The following is a 22,341-nucleotide window of genomic DNA, read 5'->3' as shown; positions in this document are numbered from 1 at the left end:
GATTACGTATAAAAATTCCATGTAATGAGATGTATTTATCATCAAAAGGTCTGTGGCCTTTAATAAAATGTTACAATAATTATCGCACAAACGTGAAAAGTCAATAGAGGTACAGATGCCTTGTCTTTATTCCTTCATTGTGATTGGATTAATTTCAATGCCTCCAAGCCCTACTGACATTTAGCCTTCAAGAAGGAGGACTGGTGCTAAGGTTGCAACCTCTCAACACGCCCTCTTGACTCGTCTTTTTTCTTTTGGATACAAGTCCCGCTCGTGACCCCTGGAGTCTGTGTAATCTCACTTGACAACACATGTATAAATTTGTGCAATGATTCATGCATACATATTTCATCGGCAATAGGTAATATTTATTATCTAGTTTGTTTTTTAGAAATCAACAAAATGCACACCCAGGCACCATATGCGTAACAACAATTACAACCAAATATTAAAATGAAAACCCCTGACAAAGTTTCATGAGGTTTATAGGTAGATGTTGGAGACACATTTCCAGTCAGGGAGTTACTGAAGCTGATGTCTGTCATACTGTGTCTTACTTATTGCAACAGCAGTTAAGTTTCCATTGGAATCCACAAACTGTATGGAAAATAGTGGCATCTTCCTCATGCCCCTCCTAAGCCTCCTGAGGTGCTGTCAGCTAATTTGAAAGTGCTTTTGGGTTCTAGACAATCAGCTGTTGAGTAGGATGCATCATCACTTTTTAAGATGCTGAAGCCTGGAGTGCTCCCTCCATTTTATGCCCTCTGTGTGTGGTATCACGTCAAGCCAACCTGTAATTGGTCACCGATGCTTTCACACTGTGTGCCGTTTTATTTAATCTCTGAACCAATCTTAGTAACCCTCACTGAAAATTTAGTATTTAAAAAAATGAATCATGCAATACCAAACTGCAGTGTTCATAGGACAGGTTTCACTGGATCCACCCCATCTGACATCCGATACATTGCTCTGATACCAGAAAGGGAAATCTGATGGTGGAGCTTTCCTGACCACTGCTATTGGCTCCTCCTAAGTCCTGGTCCAACTGACACTGGAGCTCTGTTGGTAGGGCTAAAAAGCAGACACATCAGGGACACTCCAAGCAACAGTGTAGATTTACAGGATGCAAAGCTGCCCTGGGCCCTGGCAGCCCCCCACTCAGATTGGTGGGAAGTTTAGTACAGTGGTACCTTGGTTTAAGAACAGTCCAGTTTAAGAGCGATTTGGTTTATGAACTCCGCAAAACAGGAAATAGTGTCCCGGTTTGAGAACTTTACCTCGGTGTAAGAACAGAATCTGAACAGTGGAAGGGCACCAGCGGCAGGAGGCCTCATTAGGGAGGCCTCATTAGGGAAAGCATGCCTCGGTTTAAGAATGGTTTTGGTTTAAGAATGGACTTCTGGGACGGATTAAGTTTGTAAACTGAGGTACCACTGTACTGGGCATGACTAAATCTCCTCCACTAGTTTCCCCCTCATTGCTTCCAGCTTGAAAAGGGGTGAGACGGGATTTGCATAGCGACTTTGCATTACATAGAACCATGCTGTATGTCAGGAGTACATATTTTTGAGAAAGGATGTGCTGTGCTCTATAAGAAATAAGAACGCCATTTTAGTATCACTACTACCACCTGTGACCTTAGCTGCCGTGATTAAACATTGCATGTACATATATGTTGGTGTCAGGCTTTCTCCTGAATCCTGTACTCCTCCTGTTCAATGACATCTGCAGTGATGACATGTGGTAAGTAGAAGAAATTAGACTGTGACACATAATTGAGAGAAGAGAGATCAGAACCCCCAGCAGAAAATTTTGGGCAGGGCATATGCGTGCACACGGGTGTGCGATTTTGATTCCTGCAAAGCTGCAGAACAAGGAGGTCTTTGTGCGGTTAGATGTGACATCATGGTGTAATAAAAAGATAAGAATGCCACATATACTTACACAAGAATATTGTTGACCTCAAGGTCTCTTTGACAATATTTGACCTCAGTCAAATAATAATAGGGTGTTTGACTAGTCAAGGGATTTGTAACCTAACCTTAATATGTTTCCTTTGCTTTGTGACCTTGATTTTAGTGTATGTGCAACTATTAATATGTTGACTTTGCTCTGTGATGGATACATTAGCATATTATGGAAGGATGTATGTTAATTATTTTCCAATTATTATTTTCCAATGATTATGTTTCTTTTTCAAAATGATGATAATAAATAAATTTAAAGAATGGAAAAACTTTTTAAGAAAATCTTTTTTTAACTTAATAGTTTCAGATAAGTTGCTTTTTTTATTCACAAAATTGATTTTAAGTTTTCCCTGTCTCCTAGGATGCCAAACTAATAAAAATATTGTCCTTGTCCATAAATGGCAAAAGAAGTTTTGCTACAACCCCTTGTTTGGAAGTATAAAAGTCTACAGTGTGCTACACATAAAGGCAGCTGCCTGTTTTGGAATTTACAAATAGGCTAATTTTTATCAAAGGTTTTCCTTTCATGTCCTTTGACTACTAAGCTATAAGAGTTAACCAAAAGATAACTAAGCATTAACCCGTACTGCAGTTTTTATCTCCTTTGGCAATCCCCCTGGGTCTTCAGCTAAGTACATTAAATGGAGCATAAATCTTTCAGTTGTTTTCATTAAGTCACATATTTAGAATACATAGCCCAGTTTATTTGATCAATTGTAAAATATTAGCTGCCGCACTGAAGATTTGTGACATGGTTTGTAACAAGTGAACAAACGTTTCTGGAGCAGGCTGGAGGAAAAAAAAGTGCTGGGCTGCATGGATAAACTAACAACAATTAAAGTTTGGTGTATTAATGTGCTCTCCCCTTCAATATTCTTGAAATATATACTCAAGGCCAATAAAAAACTCAGGCAACTTTGAAGATAATTCTAATATCAGCTTAATATTCTTTTCCATTTGTACTTCTCACTTTACCAATCCTGTGTTCCTTTTCAGGCCAGGCCTAAAACCCAAAGCGTATTGAAATTCTAAGAAAGACTAGGAATGTTTATTTAATCATAAATAATGTGATTTATTATTCTTACCTTCTCTGTCCACATCACAGCAGTCCTGGAAGAGACCTTATCTGACCTGCTGTAAAGGAAACCCGCATTTCCCAGGTCCAGACTAAGCAGGTTTGCAAACTGATTTCCAACACGACCAAAATGGCTTCCTATAAAACCCATTGCTGTTGCACCATAACGCGAATGTGACTTCCAGAGAGCAACAGCTGAAACTACACTACTGTTGAATATGTCTGTCCTGAAATTAAAACACAAATATATTTCTTTAGTGCCAGTGCACTGCCCAAGAGTTATTCCAGAGTGCATAAAATGCATTTTGAGGGAAAGTGTTGCCTTCAATGGAATGCTCTTATTTCCTTATCTATATCTTATCTTTCCCCCATTTCTTTAAAAAAACTACCATCTTTAGTCTATTTACATACATTTAAGTAGTTTAGGCATAGTCTGATTCTTTCTATTTTTCTTTTCTGGTGCGTCATTCACACTTCTGCTTGTCCTGTGCTTTCTACGCATGGGTCAGAGCAATTTTGCCTACTGCTTTCCCCTTGAAAACCCGCTTTTTAAAGTGCTAAATCAGAGCAAATGTGTATCTGGAGAAAATTCAAGTGATGTTTGCTCTCATTCAGTGGTAAAGAAAAAGTTTTCCCTTCACCATAGTTACAATATAGGCTTTGTTAAATCATTATGTTTTAACAGATGTACAAAACAGGTACAAAAATTAATAGCGTGAAGTGCAGTTCCAGCACCTCTCAGGTGGGTGTTATTGCCATTATGAATCCTGGCACCTCTTTTTAAAAGAAAAAAAAAAGCACTTGTTGAGGTGTAATGTATATGTTGCTAAGTATACAGTGGTACCTCAGGTTAAGAAGTTAATTTGTTCTGGAGGTCCGTTCTTAACCTGAAACTGTTCTTAACCTGAGGTACCACTTTAGCTAATGGGGCCTCCCGCTGCCGCCGCATGATTTCTGTTCGCATTCTGAGGTAAAGTTCTTAACCTGAGGTACTATTTCTGGGTTAGCGGAGTCTGTAACCTGAAGCGTCTGTACCCTGAAGCATCTGTAACCCGAGGTACCATGTATCTGGCACATGGCTCCTTTAAGAGAGACCTGAAGAGGGCCCTTAACAAAGATGGGGGTGGGGGGGGGGAGAGAGAGAGAGAGAGAGAGAGAGAGAGAGAGAGAGACAGAGAGAGAGAAGTGATTCCTATACAGTGGTACCTCAGGTTAAGTACTTAATTCATTCTGGAGGTCTGTTCTTAACCTGAAACTGTTCTTAACCTGAAGCACCACTTTAGCTAATGGGGCCTCCTGCTGCCGCCGCGCTGCCGGAGCATGATTTCTGTTCTCATCCTGAAGCAAAGTTCTTAACCCGAGGTACTATTTCTGGGTTAGTGGAGTCTGTAACCTGAAGCGTATGTAACCTGAGGTACCACTGTACTCATTCCTCCAAACAACTCAAGATAGCATTACTGACATGGATTCCCCGTCCTGTTCCCACAACATCAGTCCTATAAGGAAGACAAGGCTGAGAAAGAGTGATTGGCTCCGACTGAGCTGAAGGATTGAGGGTCTAAGAAATATTATTAGTCTAATGATAAGGTTTTATATAGAAAAAAGGTGTTACAAGAGATCAGAAAGCGTCTAGCGCCACCTTGTCCCTGGTATGCTGGTTATTATTATTTTTAAATGTTGAACTAACTTCTTTGTTTAAAAGGGTATTATGAGAACCCACAGCTCCCAGATGCTGTGTATACACCATATATTTATGTATGCCCCCCCCCCCCGCAAAATCTGGGAACTGTAGTTTGTAAAGGTGTGGGGAATTGTAGCTACATGAGGGTTAAACTTCAGTGGATTCTGTGGAGAAACACGTGTTTCAAATGTGTCTTAACACATACGGTGTGAACACAAGCTTACTACAGCGGCAACTAGGCCTTATTTAATAGGAGGGCACAAATGTGTTTCATGACTCAGACCTTTTTTTGTTCTTTTAAACATTGCTTAAATCTCAGTATGATGTTTCTTAACTTTCAGTGTTCCAAGTGCTAAATAAGGATAGCAGAGCCCAGTTTCTGACTGCAGGGATCTAAATATTGCAAAGGAACGATCGTTGCACAGTCTGGTCTTACTATCAGTAATGTACTCTCAGGAATCAGTAACACGTTGTTAAAAATGGCTTGCTGCAGCCTCTCGTTGAACACGAGATGGAAGTAGAGAAGTTGGTGCTAACCTACGCTGCAATGCCACTTATTTTAAACATGTCATATGTTGAGTATGTGTGATAAGTTGTTGTTCCATGACAAATTATGTGAGTTGATTAGTAATCAGAAATGGGCATGGAAGGGGCCTCTCAATATGTGTCCCCCCCCCATATGTGGTGGGCCTAAAAAGGGCTTCTTAGATAAAAGACACAAAGCATGAAAGCAAAGTAAGACCTGATAACCCTATTTAAAAGAGGAGCTATTAGTAAATACCATTGCTAAACCACCCAGTAAACATTTGAATGACTTTAGATTACTGTTAACCTATGGAGTGACATTGTTAATCAGACACAAGGTAGCTGTGGAGGCAATGCATATGTGTAAGTTAAGCAACTAATTTCAATTTTGCAAATATATAAAGTGGAAAAAATATGTGCAACTGTCATTTCCATTACACCACCTTAACAATGCTAGAATACCTGGCATTAACCAATAGTTGTAGTACAGGTTTCACTGAATGCATCATTTTTGAAGCGATACAGATGTTTGATGTTATGCTGGTCATTGTTTCCTTAACCACTGATCCTAGGGAGCTCCATGTAATATACAAATGTTTGTAATGCACAAATAATACTCCAAAAACTACCATAGCTAAACTTAACCAAGAAAGTAGTTGGTCATATTTTAGGGCGTATGAATGCTGTATCATATTTGTATTGGCTTTTAGTACCTGGGTCTAGGGATCGATGAATTTGTCAATTTTGGTCTCTCATTTTTCCAATCTTAAATTAAGTTTTCCACCGCAGCAGTTTGCGAAAAAAGTTCTCATGAACAGTTCTCATAAATATAGTGTGAATTTCCCTTAATAAATGCATACCATTTTGACACGTTTTTGCAAAGCAAATTCCCCTAATATACTGCTTTTTAAATGTTATTTTCACTAATATATGCATTTTAATGCACATTTTACCACAATACTGTACTGTATATGCATGTTTGTAAACATTACTTGACTGCAGAACTGCACTGCAAAGTTTGGAGAACTGTGAATTTTAAAGGATACCTGTGGTTCAGTTTGCATATTGTCTAGCAAAGTATGCATTTCTAACTTAACCTGTAAAAAGCAGATGTTAGGCCAGAATAATAATAAATGTCCATGATTCCCCTGCAGTTCCACACAACAACCCATGACGACCCTAGAGCTAAGTTGGCAGGAACCAATATGAATAAAGAAACTTGCCTTAAATGAGGATAGATTATTTATCTATTTAGGCCAGTATTGTCTGGCAACAGTACTCCATGGTCTTTAATCTCATCTGCCAACTGATCCTTTCCATTGGAGATGTCAGAGATTGAACCTGGAACCTTTTGCATCTAAAGCGTGTACTCTACCACTGAGACATAGTTACTGTATTATAATTGGCCATGATTCAGGCTTGTGCCCTGTGATTCTCCAGCGGTTTGACTTAACACTCACAGGTGCAATCCATTGTCTCTCCAGAAAGATGAATGCCAAGAACTACAAGAAAAAGATTCAGCTTCAGTTGCAGGCAACTGCTCACATAAAATACCACGCAGACCTCATTTATAGGTAGTATAAAAATTATCCTTTATATGCGTGTGAGAGAGAGGTGAGGAGAGGGAGAGGGAGGGAGGGAGGGACGGAGGGAGAGAGATTTTTAGCAGTGCAAAAGAACCCTGCTAATAATTGTAGGTCTGCCAAAGCATTTTCATACTATTCTGTCCTCATCAGTGACTCACTAATAAAACTTTGAATGACTCTACAGCCTGATGAGGTTAATTTATTTTGCATAAGAGTGAGAAAGCATTTATTGAGTGGGCTTAAGATTCGCTGTGCTTGTAGGTAGCAAAAGGCCTAAACACTAGTGGAGTGTTCAAAGACAGAAAGATGGCAAACAAGGGAGAGTGCTGTCAGTTGACATTTTGCTTTCATGCGATTGCCAGATCACTTTGCAACATCCTGTACAGGCTTGTTGTTGTTGTTTAGTTGTTTAGTTGTATCCGACTCTTCGTGACCCCATGGACCAGAGCATGCCAGGGATGCGTTGAGACTTGAATTGTAGATCATACCTCAGGATTTTTATGAAAATTTATTTCCCCGTTTTGAATGCACCTGTTGCCCTGGTCATGTGAGATTTGTTGGAGCCAATTAGAACAGTTTGAGAGCAGAGCAAGCGAACAGTGAGTTCCTTTTTGGAATAGAGAGTCTGTGCTTGTTTGCTTAAAGTAGGACATAACTTAAGGTTACCATATTTTTTTCAATGAATCTGGGGACACTTTTTAACTTCAGTCGGAATGGATGGATTTTGTCAGGGGACTGATTTGTAAATCCGGGGACTGTCCCCGGAAAACAGGGATGTCTGGTAACCTTAACTTAACTAGCAAAACAGATGATTTGTGCCTTGCTTTCACAAGAGATACGATATCCAGAGGGACAGCTGGTTGGAGGGAAAATACATCATAATGATCAGGGATATTGATTCCAGGGACAGCGGATGTCAGTGGTGCTGGTAGGACCTACAGGCTCCAAATACATGCAAGTAAATGTTAAATACACAGTTGTGATGTGCATACGCAGACACCATACTGCCATGTTTAGCCATAAATACAGCCAGAAATGTAAGGAGGCTGAGAAAAGGGTACTGAAAGAAGGTAAAGTACCCCACTCAGTCTTCCAGTTTTTCAAAACAGACAAGGTCTTTCTGCAGTCTGCTCAGGAAATATGCTAAGGAAGTAGATGAGCAAAAACAAGATGAAAATGACTGGCAACTGATGCTGAGGAAAAGCTGCTAGATGCATCACGCGACTCCAGACTAATGCTTTCAGTAGATGGGCAGATAATACCATCATATTCAGAAGGACGTTTACAAAAAGCAGGAGAGAGCCGTGTGCATGTTTTTGTTTTTGCTTTCAAAATTCCAAGCATGTGACCTTAAAAAAAAAAGGTCTATCCATACAAATGGTCTTCTATGTGATGCCTTGACTTTTGAATTATGATATGCATAATTTTCTTGATTTTCCCCTCATGTTATTTATTTGTTAGTGAATCAGCTTCCACACATCTGCCTCAAGATGATGGATAAAATTAAATAAAAACAACACTGATGAAATAAGGCCAGGCAAATTTTAAAAACAATGTGACATAGTCAACTGGTGTAGACCTGTTCATCCAGCTAGGAAACGTAAGACTTCCACCAAGAGGCAAGAATAGTTTTAGAGCTTTAGCTATATCCTTATCAAACGCGAACCTCCAATAGAAATTGACTTCAGGGTCAATGTACCAACCAAACAATTTACACAATTCTCTGCAAGCTGTGTAAGGCTCCTCTTCAAGCTGGATGCTGTATTTAAAAATCATGTGAAAAGCTCCATTGTGGACAAAATGTAGAAAATATCATGTCAGGATTAAAATAGCAACTTTTATTTCATGACCAGTGATGGTTTGCATGGGATGGGAATGGAGACAAATGTGGGAGGGGACCTTGTTGGGTTGGGTGGGCCCTTGGCCTGATCCAGCAGGCTCTTGTGTTCTTATGGGAGATGCACAGTGCAATGACATTCCATCACATATTGTGGGTGTGGGACACTATACGTCAGGAATGGGGAACCTTCAGCTCCCATCATCCTGGTTCTGCCCCAGACCAACATAGCAGTAATGTAATAATGTCACTATCTTTAAACCAAAGGTTATCTTGTGCATGCTGCTGCTTTTTTTGTTGTATTTTATTGTATTTGGTTTATTTACACTGATTGTATTTACAGTTTTATGTTTTATTTTTCAGCATTTATTACTGATCGCTGCTCGGAGTAAACAAGACAGGGCCAGTGTTGCACGTGATCAGGAACCAAAGGACTGCTGCTTGTGGCAAGGAGGCGAACAAGAGAGGGGTGGGGTAAGAGGAGAGCCTTCAATCCTCTCACCACCATCTACAACTACCCCCTTTGTCCTGCTAACTTGCACCTGCTGAGCCTCTTACCATTTGGCAAGTCAGCCCCAGCAGCTGAGAGGAGCAGTAGTTGTGTTATTTCGGCACCTGCAGCCAATCTGCATCTTGCTGCAGCACCAACTACAAAGCATAGACAGAGCCACTGCTACAATTGTTATAACTATTTCTTCAGATGAAGGTCAGTATGGAAATAATAATAATAATAATAATAATAATGCTGCAAAGAAACAAATTCATCAAATTAATTCAAAAATATTGAATTATACCTGAAAGTAGATCCTATTATTTCTAGGTGAACTGAAGGCGAATTAAGTGTCTTTTGTGTAGAACTTCGGGAGATGTTAAATTCAATTCTCTCTCTCTCTCTCTCTGGGTTTCGTCACACTTACTCTCTGTTTAATTGTTGCCATTGCAGTTGCCATTTTTAACCTATCTGAAAAGTGATGTGGCTGTTTACATTTAAAGATCACAATTGTTGGGGGGGGTATAAACAAACGATTGTTCACATTACACTGTGTATAGGTTTCGGTGCTTTTTTAGTCTATTTTATACTTTAAGCAGAGCAGCATGTAAAATTCTGAAGGCTGAAAAACAACTCTGAGGACCACTTGAACGAACTGTGAATTAAACTGAAACAGAATTGGTTCCTTTCTCATACAGTCATAGAATTGTAGAGTTGGAAGGGACTTGAAGAGGCATCTAGTCCAGCCCTCTCCAATGCAGGACTCATTTGGAAGGGGTGAACTAGAGTTGGAACAAATTCTTTATTGGAAGTGGAGACCTGGAACTGGAACTAATTCCTTTTAAAAATGAACTTTCCAAGCACTGTTACTGATAAAACTGTATATTCATTATGCATTTAAGCCACCTTGAGAAGGCTGTATTCATGAAAGGTGGCTTAAAAATATTTGACTATATATAATCATATAATAAATAAAATTATCGTTGCTTAAACATTTTAGATTTTGAAAATACATTTTACAAAGCCCTTTTACAACAACAAAATAATTAGCTTTTAAGAGTCAGCAAATTGTCTGTTAGGCTTATGTAGTAGTCTGGGCTGAACTACATAATATCTGTTTGCTTGTTTCTTCCCATGCCTACATTGGCTTAGCAAAATACTGTCATTTTCTGACTCCATCTGCTATATATGATATGATGAATGTAGCCATTCTTCTTTCCCCATCATTACAGCTGGTCTTTGATCCAAAGCAGCTAATTTATATTTACCATCTATCAGCTACCATCATAAGTTTTAGGGAAAGAGGCTCAGGCACACCTTGGCAGAATGAATTTTCTTTGATGCAGTTGGAGAATATCTCAAAATGTGATTAAGAGTCATTCATCCTACTCTTGATGGGCCACATGGGAATCATCTTTAACTTTCATAGCGGAGAGCATTTGTTTGCTTAAATCACCATAAATACTTCCAAATTCATTTGATGTTATAATCTGCTGCCATCATTACATCACAGTCATCTAAGGGTACCTGTTTTCCCTTATATGTTGAGATCAAGTTGCATATAGCTTCCTAGACCAGCATCTCTTCCCAACCCAACATGGAAATTAATATCAACTTAGGCGGAAGTTAAAGGTTTACTTGTATTTAACAGCTGTAGATGTACGGTTACAGGATTATGTCTTCTGCAAAAACTTGTTAATATATTAAAGGGAATCCCTGACTGTCACAACATAAAACACTCCTCATTTCAGAATTGGGTAATTTTACACAGCATAGTCACAGTCCAAACCTGTTTGCGTGTAGCCACAGTTAACTACTCTCAGCAGTGCCAGTTAACACTTTAGCAGGGATTGCATACAACAAGGAAGGTGATGTTCAGTATATCCAGTTGAGTCTATAGATATCTGAGGCCCTGGCTGGTGGATTGTATTGTGGAATTGTGCTCAGAGCAGTTATTTGCACACGATTCCTCATTTAGCTGGAGATATTACTGTAACTCTATTAAACACTAATAAGAACTGAACCTATCAGGTTGGATAGAGAGAGATGCTGTCACAGGGCAGGAAATTAGTATATAAACTGAAGGTAGTATCAGCATTAAGGAAAGTAATCTGTACCTGTGGTTTGAACAGCACAACCATAAAATGGTGCAAACTGCACTTTGTTTCATTTTTGTATATAAAAAAATGCAAACTGGTCCATCCTGCATAACCCGCAAGTGTCCCAGAAAAACCAGGCCATCCTGTTTTTCCCCATGAGAGCATGCTGGCCCTTGGGGGCACCATGATATTGTGCCGAGATCTCGCCCCCCCCAACCACTTTTTCAGGGCTGCAGTCTTGCCCTCCTCCCCTTTTAGGATCTGTGATTTTGCACAGGTCACGTGACTCATGAGGGAGCACGGATGGGAAGACACATGTCCCAGTTTCGCGACTCAACATATTGAAGGGTATGCATCCTCTTCATAATAGGGTAAGATTTATGAAGTATAGAAAGCTGCCTTCTACCAAGGCACACTTATTTGTCCATCTAGTGTAGTACTGTCAGCTTTGGATAGCAGCAGCTCTCCAGGATCTCAGGCAGAGAGCTTTCCGAATACCTGCCACCTGATATTTTTAACTGGAAATGTCGAAGATTAAGCCCTTAAAGCAGGTGGGGAAAACTTTTGGCCTTCCAGATGTTAACTGAAATATGACTCCCACCAGCCCCTGCAATCATGGCCAATGGCAAGGGAGGTGGAGTTGTATTTCAGCATCATCTGGAGACCCACAGGTTCCCTGCACCTGCTTTAAAGCTTTACATTGAGTTTTTAAAGTTAGCTAGTTTTAAGTTCCTTTGGGGACCAAAAATTGAGTCAGAAATAATTTTATAAATAAACACAGTAAAAAAGAAAAGAAAAAGGGAACCTTCTACAGGTGAATCATCTGCTCTACAACTTAGCTATGGCCTCTCCCCTAATTTAATATTATATAATTGTATATTAATCTGTGCTCTGTTTTGACCTCCTTTTGTGCAAAGTGTAAGAGGCCACAAGTGTGATATGTGGGGGGCTGGTGCTTATTTGGTTTAGCATCTCAGCATTGTTTACTCAAAGGACCAGTTTCATTCCTACTGATGTTTGCATGGTGGCTCAGGATGTTTCTCCATCACACTGTTGTAGCACTGCTCTGGAATGAATGCATAAGTCAGGGTGGTGGCACTGAATGAATGACCCTGTCAATTCCTATGGACACAGCTTTACTGTTAGTCCAGCATAGGGTCAGTCTGTTTGTTCTGCAATATAAAAAGAAAGGTTTATTGGGTAAGTTTCTGCCAGTTTTCATCAGGTCTTATGCAAAAGCTTCCAAAGCCATGGAATATGACTGTGATTGTGCTATCTTTGCACATCCCACAGTGTGAATTTAGGTGTGTTTACTCAGAAGTACATCCCATTGTATTCAATGGGACTTACTCTCTGGTAAGTATTCCTAAGATTGCAGCCTGATGATTTATAAAACACATGTTGGAAATGCTCACAAAGGATTTCAAATACATCATCTCAGTAATCCTTAGAACAAAAGGATCACAGCAGCCATATAACTTTGGCTAGGATTATTCTCCCCATTTTTCAGAAAGGGGGCTGAGGCTAAAAAGAATAGTCACTAGCATAATACCACTGGGTGAGTTAAAGAATGGGTTGAAATCTGCACAATGGCTCGCACTCTTACCCACTATGCAATAATACTATACTATACTATACTATACTATACTATACTATACTATACTATACTATACTATTATTTAAATCCGCCCATCTGCCTGGGTTTCCCCAGCCACTCAGGGTGGCTCCCAACAGAATATTAAAAACACGATAAAACATCAAACATTAAAAACTTCCCTAAACAGGGCTGCCTTCAGATGTCTTCTAAAAGTCAGATAGTTGCTTATTTCCTTGACATCTGATGGGAGGGCGTTCCACAGGGTGGGCGCCACTACCAAGAAGTTCGCAATGAATATTTGCCCACTTTTAAAAATGAAACAGAAACAACAACACCACAATCTGTAATTTATTACAGATTGTGCTGAAAGTTTCAAACCAACTCCCATTCCATTTGACTTGCAACAAAGGGAGAGAAGTGACAGTAGGGCCCACTCCATCAACCCAACTGAAAGACCACCTCCGCTGGGTTTCTCCTCTTCCCCAGACTGTTTCTATGCAAGCTGGTCATTAGAAAAACTTAGCAGCTTTGGGACCTGTTGCCTGAGTTTGCCAGTCTTCGTCTGCATGCCCTGTATTTCATTTGTGTCATGTGTATTTTAGACTGTAAGGCCTGAAGGCATGGGCTGTCTTTTTTATTATTGTTTTTATCGATCTGATGTAAGCTGCTCTGGGAACCTTTTCAGCTGGCAAGTGGGGAAAAGCAAAGGTCCCTTTAAAGAAACACTTTTCAGATTGCTCACATGGAGGCGAGCAGGCTGCTTGCAGGCACAGCAAAATGTACAGGTTGCAAAGGTGTTGCAAAAGGAATGCAAATGCAAATAGATGTGGGTGGTAGAGGAAGGGTGTGGGGAAAGGGATTGTGAAGAATCACAGGATGCAAAGAAGTGGTGAGACATAGAGGCAGAGTGGGAGATGGATATATGTGTATCTGCTCAGGTAGGCAGTCTTTGTTAGAGAGCGTGATGGGGCAAAGCAGGTTGCTTGTTTTGTTTTGGCCGTGTTTATTATGTCTTTTCCTAGATACTGTGAGAAATGAGATTATAGGGAGGCGGCAGAGAAGAGAGACAGGAAGAGATGAATGAAAGCCTTAGGGTTAACATGCATGCACACACACACAAATGCACGCGCACACCCCTAATCACATCCACACTCTTACACAAACTAATCTCCTGGGACCACATGTCTTGGAACAGGAAGGCCTCTGCCTGGGGTGCTTCCACTGCTAAGCCACCTGCTCTCCCTGCTGTCAAAAAAATCACCAGAGTTAGAGGAAGCACGGGGAAGAGGAGGAATAAACAGTGATCCTTGGAGAAGGTTTCTGGGGGGCAATGGTACATGTTTATCCCATGACACATTCCATGTTCATTCGTTAGGTATGATTTGCAAAAGATTGGTTGTATGCATGATGTCACACCGCAAAGGGCTGCTGGTAACGTTTCCTTGTGTGAAACTTTAATGCATTCTTTAGAAGAGATTCTCCTTCCTCTCTTCTTTACCCACTCTGTCCCTTCTGTTATCTCATATTAGCCATAGACCCTCCAAAAAAAGTTCAGGAATGACTTTGAATCAGACATTTTACAATTGTGTGGTTTTTTTTAAAAAAAGAAATTATCTAAAAAAACCAGACTGAAGGGTTTAATTAACAAGCTCCAAGTAATAGTTAGACCCTTTCCCCCTCTGCTATCAGCTTTCACTTTTATTTACGATGGGAGTCCCCCTTGTATCTCCTTTCCCACAGGACCCACTATCACTAATATTTCTGTGATCTGTGAATAAACCAAAATTTAAAGTTAGTTACTTACAATCAATGCAAATTGATGATTTCTTTTTTTAAAAAAAATTATTTCAATCAGGAAAAGCAGCTTTGTAGTCGAAAATCCCACGCTGGCCTTAGAGTGGGAGTTTTTCCAGCCTCTGCTTAAATCCAAAAAAATACTGCAATCTTCTGGCACAGGCTCACTGTAATGCTTTAAAAACAATTTAGCAACTGTCATTGCTGTAATTACAGTAACTAATTACCATCCTTAGCAAACAAATAGCTTAACATAATACGCAAGCCGAATCAATTTTGAAGAAATGCAAATTCCGAAAGCAAAAAAGGGCATTTTGGCAAACCTGAAAGAGAAGCGGGAAAATAATACACTTTGTTTTATCTCCACATAATTCCCAGGGAATATCATATCATAAATATTTGCATTCAGTTCTTATCAGGACATTTGCATTTGCTTCCTTATCAGTCTGCAGGCCGGACTCTGCCAGATAGAGAGTCGAGCTCCACACCATGTACATATTTCTAATGAATCACGTCTCAGGCTGAGAGAATATTTTGGCTGGAACTTTATCACTGAGATGAAGAGGTCATTTACTCTCCAAGTCAGTTCATCTTGGAATTGTCTTGAGATTCCAATGTGATTCAACTGCCTTTCCCCCTTTCCTTTTCAGAAAACCCAAATAACCCCAAACCTGAATTTTCTTAATGTTGGTAATGTTGCCACATTCAAACAGCCTTAGCATACATCTGTTTATTCCTTCCTAAAAATGTAAATGTTTCTGCTGAGGTTTTATAGTCCAGATATTGTACCCTACAAACATTGATATATCATAGTGTCTTGCCAGACATAAATATCAGTGAGTTTTGAATTAAAGATGAGATCTCGGCTGAGGCTTGTTCAAGAATCCTTACTGTGAAATTTGGCAGCCAATCTTTTCTTTTTCTTTTTTTGGTGATAGAAGAACTTTTTCTACTTGGTTCAAGAAAAAGAACTTTAAGTCATGATGCATCAGGAATATGTGATATTTTTGTATACCTGTTAGTGCCATTTTTCTTAGTAGGGAGCTTGGGTATTCAGAAATCAGTACTGAAGCCTTTTGCCCCCAGTCCATTAAGATCCACCCTTGAAGACCCTGTGCTTTCCCTAGTTAGGTATAAAATCAGCTAGCAGTTTATGTTCTTAGAAGAAATAGATGTTTCACAAAGAGACGTGAGCCAGGGGACTTAAGTAATTATTGGCTGGGTGGGTACAAGGCATTGAAAGTGATGATGCCTACTTCTCAGGAAGAAAGGAAACCTGAGCACCACTAGTTGTAGAATCGCTCACGATTAACAGTGGTGCTATGATTTATTTTACATTAGATCCTGTGTAAAATGTGCTACAAAATCGGAACTGGAGGAAATGTCATCTGAATAGGCTTGCTTATTACAAGGGTGCTAATATTTATCTTCTTATTTTTTTACATATCAAATAATTTCAGCAAGTAAATTAACAACAGAACAACACAAACAGAAATGGCAGATATTAAACTTGAGAAAAGGTGTCAGTTGTGTTTGTTTGTTCTTTATGAAGATGGCTTGAAGTTAGCTTCACTTTATTTTCCATATGCTGCTTTGGTTTATTTATTTGAGCACAAATTGTCATTATTCAAATGACTGACAAAGCCCATTTGTACCCAGGGAAACACTGTATCAACTGTGTACATATGGACTACTCCCATTGTCACAACTTCTGTTGTTTCTGATAATAGACATTCGCTAGCATAGGGATAAGGGAAAAGAAAGTACCAAGAGCTTGGATGGGGGGAGATACAGTGCTTTTGTCTGTAGGGTGCCCAGATGAAAGGGGGACAGGGATCCTGGATTGAATGCTTGTAGAGAAGAGGGAAAGTTGGCAGGTGCAGCTTGTCATGAAGGGTTGAGGCAATCCGCACCTGCTGAAATTCCCTTTCGCACAGGTACAAGAGCTCTGTTCTCCGTTGCATCTGGTCGCCCTATTCCTGTGCCAGCAAAAAATAAAGCCTGTAAGAGCAGGCAGGAAGAAGAACCTTCCAGCCACTTCTGCTGTATGTAAGGCAATCTTGCAAACTGGTCAAATCTGGCCTTGTCATGATTGTACACCCAATAATTTCAAACAGCAAGGGCACATGAAAGAAGTGTCCCTGGGGTCCATCCTGCAACCATGCTTCTCCCTTTCCCCAGAGGAGTGATGAGGAATGTATATCTTTGGACTCTGAACTCATATGAGTCCCAGCCAGCAAGGCCAGTGGTCAGGGTTTGTGGGGGAAGTTGTACAACAATATCGGGCAAGGCACAGGTTTCCCAGTTCTGCCATAAATATTCAAGACTAAGTTTCCTCTGCAAGCCCACTACGGTTTTCTTGGCACATGGATTAAGATAACTTAATCTACCTATCCCAGTATTGTCTGCTTGCTTGTCAGTGACTCCTCAGGGCATTTTGCAGGGGTCTTTTGTATCATCACAGGCTTGATATCATCTGACCAAGGGCTGAACCTAGAACATGCAAAGCATGCACTCTGTCTCTGACCTGTGTTCTCACACAATATTTTGAGTAGCCTTTGACACCGACAGTGGTATATCTAACAGGATATTTTATTTCATTAGGCTATTTTAGCTACTTAAACAATCAAATAAACAAACAAACAACAAAAAATCATTATAAAAACCACGCACAACAATCTAGGTATAGACAGCAATAACTACTTTTGTCTAAAGCCCAAACTACACATTACACATACACCCATGTGTGAGTAGTAGCCCTATGACTCCTTTAAATGAAGAAAAGCCACTTCCAGTGGGGGTGGATGGAGCGGGTATCTAACCCCTTCTCTGCCTGCTATGCCTCTTCCCCAAATACTCCCCCTTATGTGAATATTTAAATTTATGGTTCACCAAAGGGATGTAGAAAGGTTAAGCAGTTCTCCCCTTGCTTTTTGTCCTTCCAGGAATAGTCCCCCTCATTTAAGGGGGCCTTTAGGCGACAGTTCATGTATCTGCAGGTAAGTATGCTTTGTGCCTGTAGATACCATATTTTTCCATGTATAAGACTTTTATTTTTTCCTAAATTTTTAAAATAAGGGGTCATCTTATACAGTGGTACCTTGGGTTAAGTACTTAATTCGTTCCGGAGGTCCGTTCTTAACCTGAAACTGTTCTTAACCTGAAGCACCACTTTAGCTAATGGGGCCTCCTGCTGCTGCCGCGCCGCCGGAGCACGATTTCTGTTCTCATCCTGAAGCAAAGTTCTTAATCCGAGCTACTATTTCTGGGTTAGTGAAGTCTGTAACCTGAAGCGTATGTAACCTGAGGTGCCACTGTACATGGATAGTGCATAGTGCGTTTTCTTAATTTTGAGTCCCCCAAAATAGGGGGCGGCTTATACACAGGTGTGTCTTATACACAGAAAAATATGGTATCTAGTATTTCTGTATGACACAGATTGAAGTGATTATGCTGCAGGTAAGCTGTGGTTGGAATAACTGAATGGGAGGAGGAAAAGTAAGAGGAGCAGAGGAAGTTAGTTGTTCTCTCCCCCCCCCCACTCCTCTCATTTTTCTTTAATAGAGTTATAGATCTTTGTCTTTCATCTACAAAACCCATTAGTAAACCCGGGGGGGGGGGGGAACCATGACAAATATTAAACTAGATCAAAGATCCAACAATCTGCGGAAATATAAAACAGATACAAGCAAGTAGTGATGATTGGTCCAGAGTCCAGGGTCTTCTAGGAATACTTTAGCACAATATTATAAGGGTTTACTTTTCAGGTTTTTCTTGGTTTAATTCGGTGAAAGGAAATAATAGCTATGGCATAATATAAAAAGGAGAATTCACTGGATGCCTAAATTCAGGTTTGAGGCAAATGCTCTATAGTGAGAGAGCCCTGGCAGAGATTTAAAAGCATACAGCAAAATAAAGTGTGGAAATATAGACTTTAAAACACCCCTTCTACTGTAAGTCGCTTCCAAGTTCCCAGCTAACCTTGACATACAGAGAAACCACACATTTGCTAAAATGGTTTACTTACAAACTCTTCAAAGTTCAGATTCACGTGCTTTTCTATGCAGCAGCAGCAAAAATAAATAAATAAATAAATAAATAAAGGGTCAGTGTAACTTAGGTTCCAAAATGGTAAATGTTTCTAAATTATTTGTAAAGAAATAAAAAGATGGCTTGCATAAGCCACACGGTCTAAGCTTGGAGCATCCAGCTTAGACCTCCTTATTGTAGGGTTCACATGGTTGAAGTGAGAGAATAAGAGTTTGATAACCTTTCCTCCCAAGGTTAGGGGAATTGACCTAGCTAAGCTTGGCAGAACAGCTTACTCTATGGCAGGCATGGCCAAACTTGGCCCTCCAGCTGTTTTGGGACTACAACTCCCATCATTCCTAGCTAACAGGACTAGTGGTCAGGGATGATGGGAATTGTAGTCCGAAAAACAGCTAGAGGGCCAAGTTTGGCCATGCCTGCCTATGGTCTTAACCTCTCCATGCATTTATTAGACTTAAGCATGTTGGATACGAGGCAGATTTATCCCATAGTTTCCCCAAAGTCTATAGACAGAGCAGGCCCAATCAAACAGAGGGACTTAAGTCATTCATGATCATTTTGTCAATTAATTTCAGTGGGTCTACTTCGGGAGAAGAAAAGGCTAAGGAGTAAGCACAAATCCAGAGTGGAGTTCCTAAGACGGTTGGATAAGTGCCTTGTACACCTCCTGGCAAATCCTGCAGCCAAGCTGGTGCCAGACATATTGCTCTGGCTTGCAGTGGTTTGACTTTGGTGGAAGTGCACTCTATTGTTTCTTGAGACAGGTGGACGCCAACAACAACCATCTTTTAGGTGCATATTGAAACATCCTAACATGGATAAAACTTGTTGTATACCAGCATGCCAGGGAGAAGTCTTAAACTTTGCAGAACAACTCCTGGACCCATCATTAGGGAGCATTCAAACTGGAATTAGGAAATGTTTGAGCACTGGATTCTGCCAAATGTGTAAACTGATGATGAAAGTACTGGGACTGATGTCTTTTTATCATTCCATTCCTTGAAGTTCATGCCCTATTCAAAACCATTTCCCTCACTGTTTGGGGTTACTGAGAAGGTTACGTTGCCAACAACTTGCAGACTGAAAACATATATTCCCCATATGCAAGAGGTCCTCATATTCATTAGCTATCGATGATCTTGCTTTCACAGTTATATCTTAAAGATATCTGGTGGCATTCATCCCAGCTGGCTGTAAAGTATAGTGGGCTCTTATCTATATTTGATTTAGTTACTAGCTTGGTAGCCTGAACTGGATCCCAGAACCTCAGAAGTTTGTATTGTAACTCAATATAAAGCCCCTTAATGTGGAGTTGCATAGGAATGCAGGGAAACATTCTTGAGCCAATTTCCACTTCTCCCTGATCCAGTATGCTACTATCTCCAAAATGGATTTGGCCAAGTGTGACTGGCCTTTGGGATGTTTTTAAACTGCTGCTACCCACTATAGGCCCTGCGGACTAGAAATCAAATTCATTAATTAGCGAAGTGTTTAAGCCCATGGCATAGGTGGTAAATGTGGGCAGCCTATGGGACTGGCTATTGCACAATGTAAGACCTACACATTCCGTTCTGCCTCTTCTCCCTAGCTTAGTAGACTAGCAGTAAAAATATTGGCAGGAATTCGAAGTAGCGCTAAGCAGATTTCTGCTTGCCTAATGGATCAATCTGCCCTCTCCTTCCCCCATACCGTCCTGGGAGATTCTCCCAACCACAAGAGGAGGAGGAGAGGGTGGATAGCCTCATTTTACAAGCAGCATTCCTTGTGCAGACTTCCACTGGCAGGTTCATTATTTGACTCCTGCCCATTTTCTATCACTGATGATAATTACATTTATTTGTCTTTTACTACATAAACAATCTCACAGTGACATACAGTGTTAAAAAATGCATATGTATATATACATTTACAACAAACCTCCAAAAGAATAAAACATTATTATTTTTTGCTAGAAGTGCTCATCCTGCGATATTATACAATCCTCGCACGGCATTGGGAGCTGCCTATGTACTGCAGTGCACACTTGAGTGGCAGTATCTCATACTGCGCACTTGACACTAGGCACCCTCACCGCAACCATTGCCGTCACTGGAGTAAGTTTATCACATCTTAGAATTCGGGCAGGTAAGTTAGCTGGATGAAATACCTCCAAGGAAGCCTATGAAAGCTGCTTTGAGCTTCAGGTGAATAATGGGGTGTAAGTCAGGAGGCAGACAGTCAGACAGAATAAAGAGAATAAAAATACGTGTTAAAATGAAATGCTGACATTTTAGAATCTTGTATGTGATGGGCAAGGAAACTCTGCTTCAGATGAACTTGACACCATTGCGGTGTTACTGTAATATAGCCCAGCAGCTTCATTAGTGAACCCTAAGCCATTTTCTTGCCCCATTTTTTTGTCTACTGAGTTGAAGTAAAAGGGAAGTTGCAAAAAAGTCACAGTAGATCCTTTGTGGAGTATTCACAAACTCATCTGGCATAGAAATCATCTCTATCTTTCTTGCTTTATCATTTGTTTTAGCTTTGTCTTTGAGGTGGGAAGGGCTTATAGTTAAGAGGCTATTATCAGACTGAAGGATGCAGGAAATCCAAAATATTTATGTTTGTCTGTGGCACATGGACAAGAAACAGTGCTCAGGAAAAGGGTTTTCTGATTAAGTGATTGAAAACACTCTGGTGTATGTTAATGGTTTCTTCTGTCCAATAGATAACATCACCTCCAGCCTTATCGCTGTTCTTGAACTTACTTTAAACATTCTCTTCTGCTCTTCCAATTATATTTGATGCACTTTTAGGCATCCAGTTTCCTTGCTGCTGCTCATCTCATTTATTTGCTTTCTAATTTTTATCACCAGGCTGGGTGTAAAAAAAGGGGGGTGGGGAAGGAGCCTTTGAGAGATCCTTGAAGTGAAATACGTTACAGAGTGAAATTAATTTAAATGGAATTAAATCACAATTTTTCAGGAAAAGAAAATTATTTTTGTTTTGAATGCTGTTGTGTGGTTTGTTTGTTTTTGTTTTAAAAACCATAATGGTTTTTAAAATAACTTTAAATTCCTGCTACCATTTTCACTGCATGAGTGATATGAATGACGCTGAAAGTAAAGATAAATCCAGATATGGCCATTATTGGAATGGAAAAGCATTGGTTAAAATCACGATAATTAGACCATAAGTAAGTAAGGGGTAGCTAAGGTTAGGCAACATTTCTATGATAATGGCACAAAATTAGGTATTTATATATACCAACCTTGAGAAATGTTGTATGCTGAATATTAATCATTATACACATCCTGGTCAACATTATTTCCCTCTTCTTCATCCCCTTTTTTCTGCTTTCAGTATTTACAGTTCAATATCTATTAGATCCAGAAATAATTATCGATGCAAATAGGAATAAAGGCTTAAAGGGACACATGGGCAGGGGAAGGATGAAAGAAAAGATGCTTTTTCAAGGTGAAAGGAATGAAAATAATGTTTTTAAGGTCCCAAGGTATCCCTATAATAAATTAAGAGATCCCAATGGTCTTAAAAAGAGTGTTAGAAGAACTAGAGGTTCACTTTTTAGAGCTCAGCATCTCCACTTAGAACCTCAGCTGTGTCTCTCATTCTTTCTCCACACATTAGCTCTCAGCTCAAA

At 40.0% G+C, this 22,341-nt stretch overlaps 1 protein-coding gene and 1 long non-coding RNA gene across 2 annotated transcripts in view; one reads left to right on the top strand and one right to left on the bottom strand.

The window, feature by feature from the left end:
* LOC309349098 overlaps nt 1–3,672 on the bottom strand; it is a 38,118-nt gene extending 34,446 nt beyond the window's left edge. Inside the window, exon 1 of the long non-coding RNA XR_014159697.1 lies at nt 3,053–3,672. This is a non-coding gene — a long non-coding RNA (uncharacterized lncRNA). The remainder of the gene's footprint in view (nt 1–3,052) is intronic.
* Nucleotides 3,673–3,682: 10 nt separating this feature from the next.
* ZFPM2 (zinc finger protein, FOG family member 2) overlaps nt 3,683–22,341 on the top strand; it is a 465,402-nt gene continuing 446,743 nt past the window's right edge. The window contains exons 1-2 of the mRNA XM_081874028.1: nt 3,683–3,784; nt 9,035–9,377. The gene's annotated coding sequence lies outside the window, so the exon portion shown is untranslated. The remainder of the gene's footprint in view (nt 3,785–9,034; nt 9,378–22,341) is intronic.

The sequence above is a fragment of the Podarcis erhardii genome (assembly GCF_964252035.2).
Source record: "Podarcis erhardii genome assembly, chromosome: 8".
In the NCBI taxonomy this organism is placed as follows: domain Eukaryota; kingdom Metazoa; phylum Chordata; class Lepidosauria; order Squamata; family Lacertidae; genus Podarcis; species Podarcis erhardii.
The sequence above is the reverse complement of the archived record's forward strand: the minus strand, read 5'-3'. Positions and strand labels throughout refer to the sequence as shown.